The sequence below is a fragment of the Amphiprion ocellaris genome, chromosome 4, assembly GCF_022539595.1.
Source record: "Amphiprion ocellaris isolate individual 3 ecotype Okinawa chromosome 4, ASM2253959v1, whole genome shotgun sequence".
In the NCBI taxonomy this organism is placed as follows: Eukaryota; Metazoa; Chordata; class Actinopteri; family Pomacentridae; genus Amphiprion; species Amphiprion ocellaris.
Genome location: NC_072769.1, coordinates 26,497,483 through 26,505,916, shown reverse-complemented (window position 1 = coordinate 26,505,916; position 8,434 = coordinate 26,497,483). Strand labels below are relative to the sequence as shown.

Sequence of the window (8,434 nt, the reverse complement as noted above, 5' to 3'; positions counted from 1 at the left end):
TCTTTGAGTCAAAAAATAATAGGCCCACATGGGACACGATCACCCGTCTCCTGAGTGAAAGTCCTGTTTTGAACTCAGTGCAGACTATGTGGCTCTTTGAAAGAGTTTCATACTGCTGTCTTAGCAGCAGAAAACATCTTTCTTTTACAGCAGTTACTATTTTTTGTATAGCCACAATAGAAATGTATATTTAATTGAATACTGGCTAGATGAAATTCACAGCTCTTAACGACATGAACGTGTTTAAAGGAGGAATGAAAGGTGAATGTTATTACATGAATCAGTAATGAAAAGTCAACACTCCTTCAATATTCTACATACGTAGGCAACACAACATTGCATACATACATTACCATTATGGCAGTAATGAAAACAACAACTAAATGGAGTGCTTCATGATGAAGATGATTCAAAATGTTCCTTTTGTTGGCAGTGTGAAGGGCATGCAGCTTTTTGTCTGGAGTGCAGCAGTAATGGCTGCAAAAAAACAAGAGACTCTCAGCCATACTAGTAAATATAGGAGTACTGTGTTCTTTCCATTTCTGCAGAGATGTAGTGACAGTTTAAAGAATCCCTGTAGGACAACTCATCACCTCACAGAACTAAAAGACGTACGTTTGTTGAATCTGTCTCGTACACAATAAGAAATGTATACCTAATTGACTGGAATGCCTACGTTCCTGCAGGTGAAAATTGCACCGTCTCTCATAATAACTTAATCAGCACTGATGACATGTTCCCAAGAATAAACAGGAACAATTAGCTCTAAGACAAATTAGCATGCAATTTTTAGTGTCCTCTTATTGCACATTTATCTTGTCTCTGCTGTCATGCAAGCTATTTTTTTACCAACTGCACAATATAGGACAATCTCAAGTATTAATAAGCTCACCCTGTGGCTAAATAATGAGCTATAATATCAAGTTAATTTGCTCTGTGTCCTACACCATTGCAGTCAAACACTCGGAAAAGCCGCTGGACCTCTACTGCTGTGTAAATCTTCCAGTTCTTTTGAGTGAAAGTCTACTTTCTCCAGTGACAGCAGGGCTAATGTAAATGCTAAATGTGGAGGAAGTCATAACCATTTCCATCTCAGCAGACCTGCCCAAATTACTAAATCAAGGCTGCTGCCTCCACATATTATGACTGGAAAAGTGGGCTCTGTCAAAGCCTGTAAAATGTTTTTTTTTCAGCATGCAGTTACCGTCTTCAACTATGACCTTCTCAAAAACAATTTCACATAGTGCTTTCAATAAAATACCTGCAATGAACAAAAAAGCTCAATTTAACAGAAGAAATAAATATGTTAACAGCCTGGCAAACAGTCTAGAGCTAACTTCACTCTTCATGACAACTGTATGGGGTTAAATTTTGATACAACTCACCCATTTAAAGTGCATTAAAGCCTGAAGTTTTGCATCATAATGGAATAACTGTATGTAGTAAATGAGAGGTCAGTACTGAGATGTGTGCATGGCCTCCACTTACACTCCACATCTTTGCTAATGTTTGGATTAGCTGGAAGTTAAGAGTCAAGCATTAAAAAATGACAGTAACAAGAGCTGCCACACTGAGCTTCATAACAACTCTTTGGGTAATCTATGGGTAATGTCATCAAGCGTCCATCCATCTTTTTATACAGTCAGTGGTGGTGACATAATGTCTATCTTTAGATAAAATCTGTGGTTCAAACTAACAAAAAAGTTACCAAAAAAACCCTGTTACAACCCTGGCTCAGGGGGGAAGGGAAGCAACATAAACAGTTGTAGTTGGTAAAAATCTAATTATTTATTATAGAAAAGTTTGACCAAAAATGTGCAAGATATTATACAAATGAGGCAAAACTAAGGAAGAGGGCTGGTGGGTGCTGCTCAAATTAAAGAAAACAGCAAAACACAAGAAGAGTTCTCATAAGGAGAAATTAACACTACACTACTACACAACCACTGTGGACAAAAGAAAAGGTTAAACAAAAAGGCTCACTACCTGGGAACTGGCACAAAACAAAACTACATGGGAGTCAGGACCCCTAACCCTGGTGAAAACTAGACAAAAGAAAACTACCTGTAATGTAATGAAATGTTGCTGTATCAGTTTTTAATACTAATCCTAGCCCAATTCCAACCACACAGTCTGTCTTGCCTCAACCACACAGAAACACAGAATGACACGCTGGAAGTCAGCTGCCTCGTTCAGTTGAAGCGCTAACTCTTTTAAAAGAGTTGGCAGTTTTCGGCTGGTCAGCCTGGTGAGCGCCGCACCAATCACAGGACTCCTGGTTGCAGCCACGCCTCTAAAATCGTGGTCCAACCAGGGAGTGGGGATCACACAGCCCTATTTGCATAGCCACAACATATAGTTAAAACACACACACAGGGTAGGAGGCGCTGGCTGTAACAAGCCCAAACATTTTATCTTGTTTTCCAACACCACTGTGACATGCACAGTATTAGTAGCTTCAAGAGTAACCATGGCAACAACAAGCAAGTCCAGTCATGTTCGTGGCTTCAGCAGAAATCAACTGGACTTCTCTTGTAGGTTCTTGAAAACAGTTCTGGGTCGTTAATGGTCCATCAGCCACGTGAGCTGGAGTAACGATAAATTCTGTAACTCACCATTAGTCTGTTGGAACTGAAGAAACCTCTTGGAGGTGAAATGTCTTCAAGAATCTACAAGACAAGTCCAGTTGATGTCTACTGAAGCGCTAAGATTTTTAAGAATCTTCTTAGTCTTGCTTTTCCAACATGGTGTAGAATATAATAGTCTGGTTGCACCTCTCTATCATTTGGCTAAAGAGGAATAATGTTCTGTCTTGTTCGTATTTCTTTAGACCAGTCACTGTTGTCATGGGCTAAGCAAAGGATGCAGCTTCTGTGCTCCCTTCAAATAGTGATGGGTGGGGCTACTGGGGTGGAATATTTGCAGACTGTCAGAAATACAGATAATTTGGTTTAAAAAAGAAATAGGATGGCTGTCTTACTGCATGATACAAATCCTCAGTAAAACTTTGGTTTTGCTCAGAAGTTGTTTTTTTTCCCATTGCATAGAAAATTAATCAAAACTGTGCTAGTTATCAAGTTCAGTATTTGGTCGTGTCTTCTCATTTTACACCATTTTTTCCTCGATGACACACAGTTGTAGTCAAAATAGTGAATTGTTTTTGTTCGTTGGCTAATCTTTTGTCAGTTTGCATGTATTTGTGTTGACTAGGAACATTGTACACAATGTAATGCTTTGGTCCAAAAAAGAGTGAATACCAATCATCAGTCCCGTTCTAATACACACAAAGACAAAGTAGCACTCGCAAAAGAATAACACACTGACCTTCAGTGTGTCACCATTCACAGTGGGAGGTTATAGCCTGCCATCATGGCAGAAAAACCACCTGAAAAAAGGAGGATCTGTTCTCTACAAAGCAGAGGAAGACATATGTCCTGTGCAGCATAGTTCATTAACCCCATATGTTACCTTTGGCAAAATACACCACATACCAGCAACGAAAAGTACAGTCAGAAAATAAAGCCATGTCAATGCCAAATAAACAAGCTCGAAAAAAGGGATTTATTTTTGTTCTATTTTACATGATGGTTCATGGTTAAAGAAAAAACACAAACTCTTATTTTAGGATGATCACCTGAAAAACAACAATTAAAGCTCAAGTTCTGTTTTTAAACACCTATTATATACACTACCGTTCAAAAGATTGGGGTCACCCAGACAATTTCATGTATTCCATGAAAACTCACTTTTATTCATGTGCTAACATAATTGCACAAGTGTTTTGTAATCATCAATGAACCTTTCAACACCATTAGCTAACACAATGTAGCATTAGAAGACAGGAGTGATGGTTGCTGGAAATGTTCCTCTGTACCTCTATGTAGATATTACATTAAAAATCAGCCGTTTCCAGCTAGAATAGTCATTTGCCACATTAACAATGTCTAGACTGGAGTTCTGATTAATGTTATCTTCATTGAAAAAAATGCTTTTCTTTCAAAAATAAAGACATTTCTAAATGACCCCAAACTTTTGAACGGTAGTGTACATATGACTTATAAATGACTTACCCATATAGCTTAGATTATGTGTTAATGAATTGTGTTCAGTACTTTCTTCTTTAATTTAAATGGAGAGCTGGGCATCTTTGAAGTGGAGTTGTATGAGCCAGTTGAAATATTACCTACAGTAGGTGGCTGTCAGCATGCCCCACTTTGGAGAACCAGCATGCAAGCCAAACAATGAACTGCCACAGATGGGACCAGCACTGAAACCTATTCTTGCAATCTGAAAAAAGCCTCACCTAAAAATATCAATATCAGTTTAAGAGTGCACTATAATTAGAATTTTTTTTTTTTTGCTGGCTGTCACACATCCCTGATGGAACTGAAGCCATTGGACTCTGGTGAGGAAAACAGTCATTTGAGTTTGAAGAACACAGAGTTGTTGGTCTACCACCACCTAGGAACTGACATGTTAAAATACTAAAATTGCACAGAGGTACACAAACAACTTCCATGTTCTGCAAGTAAAAACGCTGTGATTTAACAGTATCGGCTCCTCGTCTCAAAGGGCTGTCTGATGGCAAGCTAAAGCAGCATATGCACTTAAAGTGAGGCAGAAATACATTTGGCTGCTGACCCCTTCCACAGCAGTTCACTGCTTAGCTTTTATTCAAGTACTTCTGTCTGCTTCTCCAGTCTAAGGGATCGTCAACCGCCAGCTGCTGTAGGTAATGCACCGACTATGAATAAGTACTTTGTGCAACCACACTTCAAAGACACCAAATTATCTGTTAAAAGGATCATTTGACCCCGTGTTTTTCTGCAGTATGTTTCCAGTTTTAATATCCGAGTGCTACCATGAAACTATGTGACTGACTTTATGATGCTGATCTGAGTTTATACCTGTGTGAAGATAAAGGATGTCTGAAGAACAGAAGCATTGTTCTTAAACTTTCAGCTGTAATGTGCGGGCACTTGATGTTTTAACCTGTTGAACCTGCTCTGTGCTGTGGTTTAAGGATAAAGCCTAAATTATCTGATCAAAAACTTATTTAACTCGCATAGTTTTCGTGAGCAGATTTGCAGCCACATGCGGAACTGTATCTGAACGGTTATTGCATTTCTAGTCTTCAACAGTGATGTGACTCCAAATCTTGGGCCTCGTACATATGTGCAGCTTTACCCTTGTAAAGTCATTTAATTTAGGCACGTAATTTCATCAGCAAACACATGCATCTGCCGTGTTCCTCATGCTAATCAATAATGAAGGCTTTTAAATTAGGTTTAACTGAAGTGCTTAAGTAACACTCCAGTTATTTTTCAACCAGCGCTAACTGCTACAACATGAAAGTACTGTTTAAAAAAAAAAAAAAAAAAAAAAAAAAAAAGTTAACCTTAGTTGCCATCTATGAAACCTGGTGTCAAGTCCACCTCTTTCCCTTCAAAGGACGTAAGGACAACTCAATTCAAGTTTCCAACTCAAACTTTTATTTTCCTTGTAGTTGGTTGGTCGTGTTATTGCAGTAGGTTGTAAACCTTTAAAGACAGAAACAAAGTTAACACCATTAAACACAGAACCAAAAAGTTGACATATTAACCATTTAAATGAATCAATAACTTAAGCCTTTTAAAGCAAATAAAGAACAAGCAATTTTTTTTTTTTTTTTTTTTTAAATTGTGTCCACATCTTAAGCCTTTTAAATTGAAAAACGAATAATCAACATTTTAGTAAAGTTTTAACATTTAACAGAACATATACATTATATATTTTTACTTTACTTAAACTCAAAATGAAATATCTTAATTCAAACTCATTTGACATAAAATCAATGAAGTAAATGCTGCAGCTTTCATTAACCAATCACACAGCAGTTAACATAAACTTGACCATATCAAGAAACATTTCAGAAAACCAAGAAAGCAAATAAACATTTCACCAACCATTGGCATCTTTGGACTGAATCCACGAGTGGACTAGAATCTCCTTTGTTCTTTCCTTGTTCCTTTTTCCTCTGAAGAGTGTTGGTCTGAATGACTGAGTTCCCCCCAGTCCTTCCCAGGTGCTCTAAATCAGTGATCACTGATCAGGTGTCAAGCACCTCTCTGCTGCTACCGGTGCGTTCTGGGAAGTGTAGTATTTAGTCCCACATCCTGAGATTCAGCTCAACACCTGGTGAGTATTCATTAAAGGAAACAATGAAATCTGTGCTTTATTGAAAAAACATTGATGTTGAGTTGAGACACAGCTGTTCTAGTTACAGACTTTAACAACATCTCATCAGCATTAGCCCAAACCAAGCTTCAAAGATTTTTGCATTACCTGTGTACATGGAGCGCATCAGCAGTCCAGAACTGTCAAAAAGAAGATGCAATTGTTGCAAAAAGAACCAAAAACCAGATCAATGTTCATCTCAGCAGGAGAACAAACCCATCAGATGGAACATTATGAAGATGATAAGGGAGCCATCATCAGAGAAATTAACATCCAGGTTGCAGTACACAGTAAGAGCATGTCAGTTTGCTAGATAATAACAGATGTAGGTTTAAAATGATGGTGTAGGGTAACTTCAGACAGGGGTGTCAAATGCATTTTAGTTTAGGGGGGACATACAGCGCAATTTGATCTCCACCTTAAGAACATTAACAATCCTGCCTCTCAACAGAGGGCTTCCCCTACTAAACACAGGTACATGCACAAATGAAGACAGCAGCGTGTATAGAAAAACAAATACAATTTCATTCTTATACAAAAACTATGTTCAGCACACAACACACTAATGTTAATATAAACGCAGTTATTAAAACTGGAAGTCACACAGGCCCTACGCAGCTATGGAGGGGAGAAACCTGACTACTGAGCCAGAGAACACAGCCACAACAATCTAAAGATAAACACACATGGGGAGAAACTAAACTAAACTCGAACCAAGCAAACTGATACAAAACCAGCCAAAACAACTACAAACTAAAAGAAAGAAACAACAAAATAAACAAGCAAAAAGACAAGGCAACAGAGGCAAAACTGTAATGAAACAAAGAAATGTTTAACCACAAACAAGCAACAGAACGATAACAATAAACATAAACAAACATTGTGGTTACCTCGGCTGTCCGACGCTACAGACGCATGAAGCCGCCGATAAGCAGAGACACCGTCAGCAGACTCTGCCCTGCAGCCACAGAACACTGGTCTGAAAAGAAGAAACAATATTAATACAATATTTAAAGCTTACCAGTGTTTCGCGCTGCACAGCGCGCACCTGTTCAGGAGTATAGTGGAGCTATGTCCGTCAATCAATTTGAACCCCCTGCTGCAACGGCCAAACCAATCATTAGTTCCCCCACAGCTGTATGGCATGAGGGCTAATCAGCCGCTCACACATGAACAACAGGGTTCCACCAAACCAAACACTTCTGGTATTTCTGAAGCTGCTGACTGACATTATATTGCACAATGTTTACTGTCTTTAAATATTTTAACAGTGAGTATTCATTTTCACCTCTGTGATTTTCCCACTTTGCAAAGTCATCCCGGGCTGGATTGGACCCTCTGATAGACCGGTTTTGACCCGGGGGCTGTATGTTTGACTCCCCTGACTTCAGAGTTCTAGCATCACTGCAATGCATTTACTGTTAATTAGCCTAATTCAGTAAGGTGTATGAAGACTTTCTCACATTACAAACATTGGCTTATATGTATTCATCTCAGTTACATCTTAACAGGAAGTCATCTCAAAAGCCATAAAGTTATTACATAATGAAATGACAAATATATTTGTTTAAATAGTTGTTGATCTGTGAATATGTTGGTTACCAAATTGGACACCCAAGGAAAAATACAAATCAGATGCCAGTGTTCCTGGTAGGGACTTTCTCCTGACAACCAGAGGACTTCACACCCACAGAGGAGGTGGTGTTGAGCTACAACCGGGAGTAGCAGAGGGAATAGAGGTGGGGAACCTCATCAAACATCATTCCTCGAGGTGCTCGGGAGCAATAAGTACACGATATTGTCTATTATTTTCCCTCAACAGGTCTCAGTCTCTCAATGATAAAAACTAAAAAAAAAAACAAAAAAAAAAACAGTAGGCTGATATCTTTCAGTGAGTGGAGACACTATATCTCTATTTCCCCCAACTCAAAACTTACCAGACTCATGTGTGAGCAATCCTAATTTTGTAAAAACATCTATATACATACACTCTCTTTTTGCTTTCCAGTTTTCTTGTATTTTCCAGGATGTGGTACCAGCATGTCTGTGGCCCTTGATGAGCAGACGACTACTGCAGTCCCAGAGATGTCAGAGGTGAAACCAAATATGAAATGTTTGGGATGTGTCGATATTCTTCACAATATGTAAAACCATACACCTTGCTGCAAGACATGGACAAGTAATTTAGCAAGGAAGTAACTATTCACAGTACTATTAC

General features: G+C 38.6%; 1 long non-coding RNA gene across 1 annotated transcript; it reads right to left on the bottom strand.

The window, feature by feature from the left end:
• Window positions 1-5,469: 5,469 nt before the first annotated feature.
• Window positions 5,470-7,288, bottom strand: LOC111562727 (uncharacterized). The gene is made up of 2 exons (XR_004846629.2): window positions 5,946-7,288; window positions 5,470-5,540 (listed from the first exon to the last, which is right to left on the bottom strand). It is a non-coding gene; the product is annotated as an uncharacterized LOC111562727 (long non-coding RNA).
• Window positions 7,289-8,434: the final 1,146 nt, after the last annotated feature.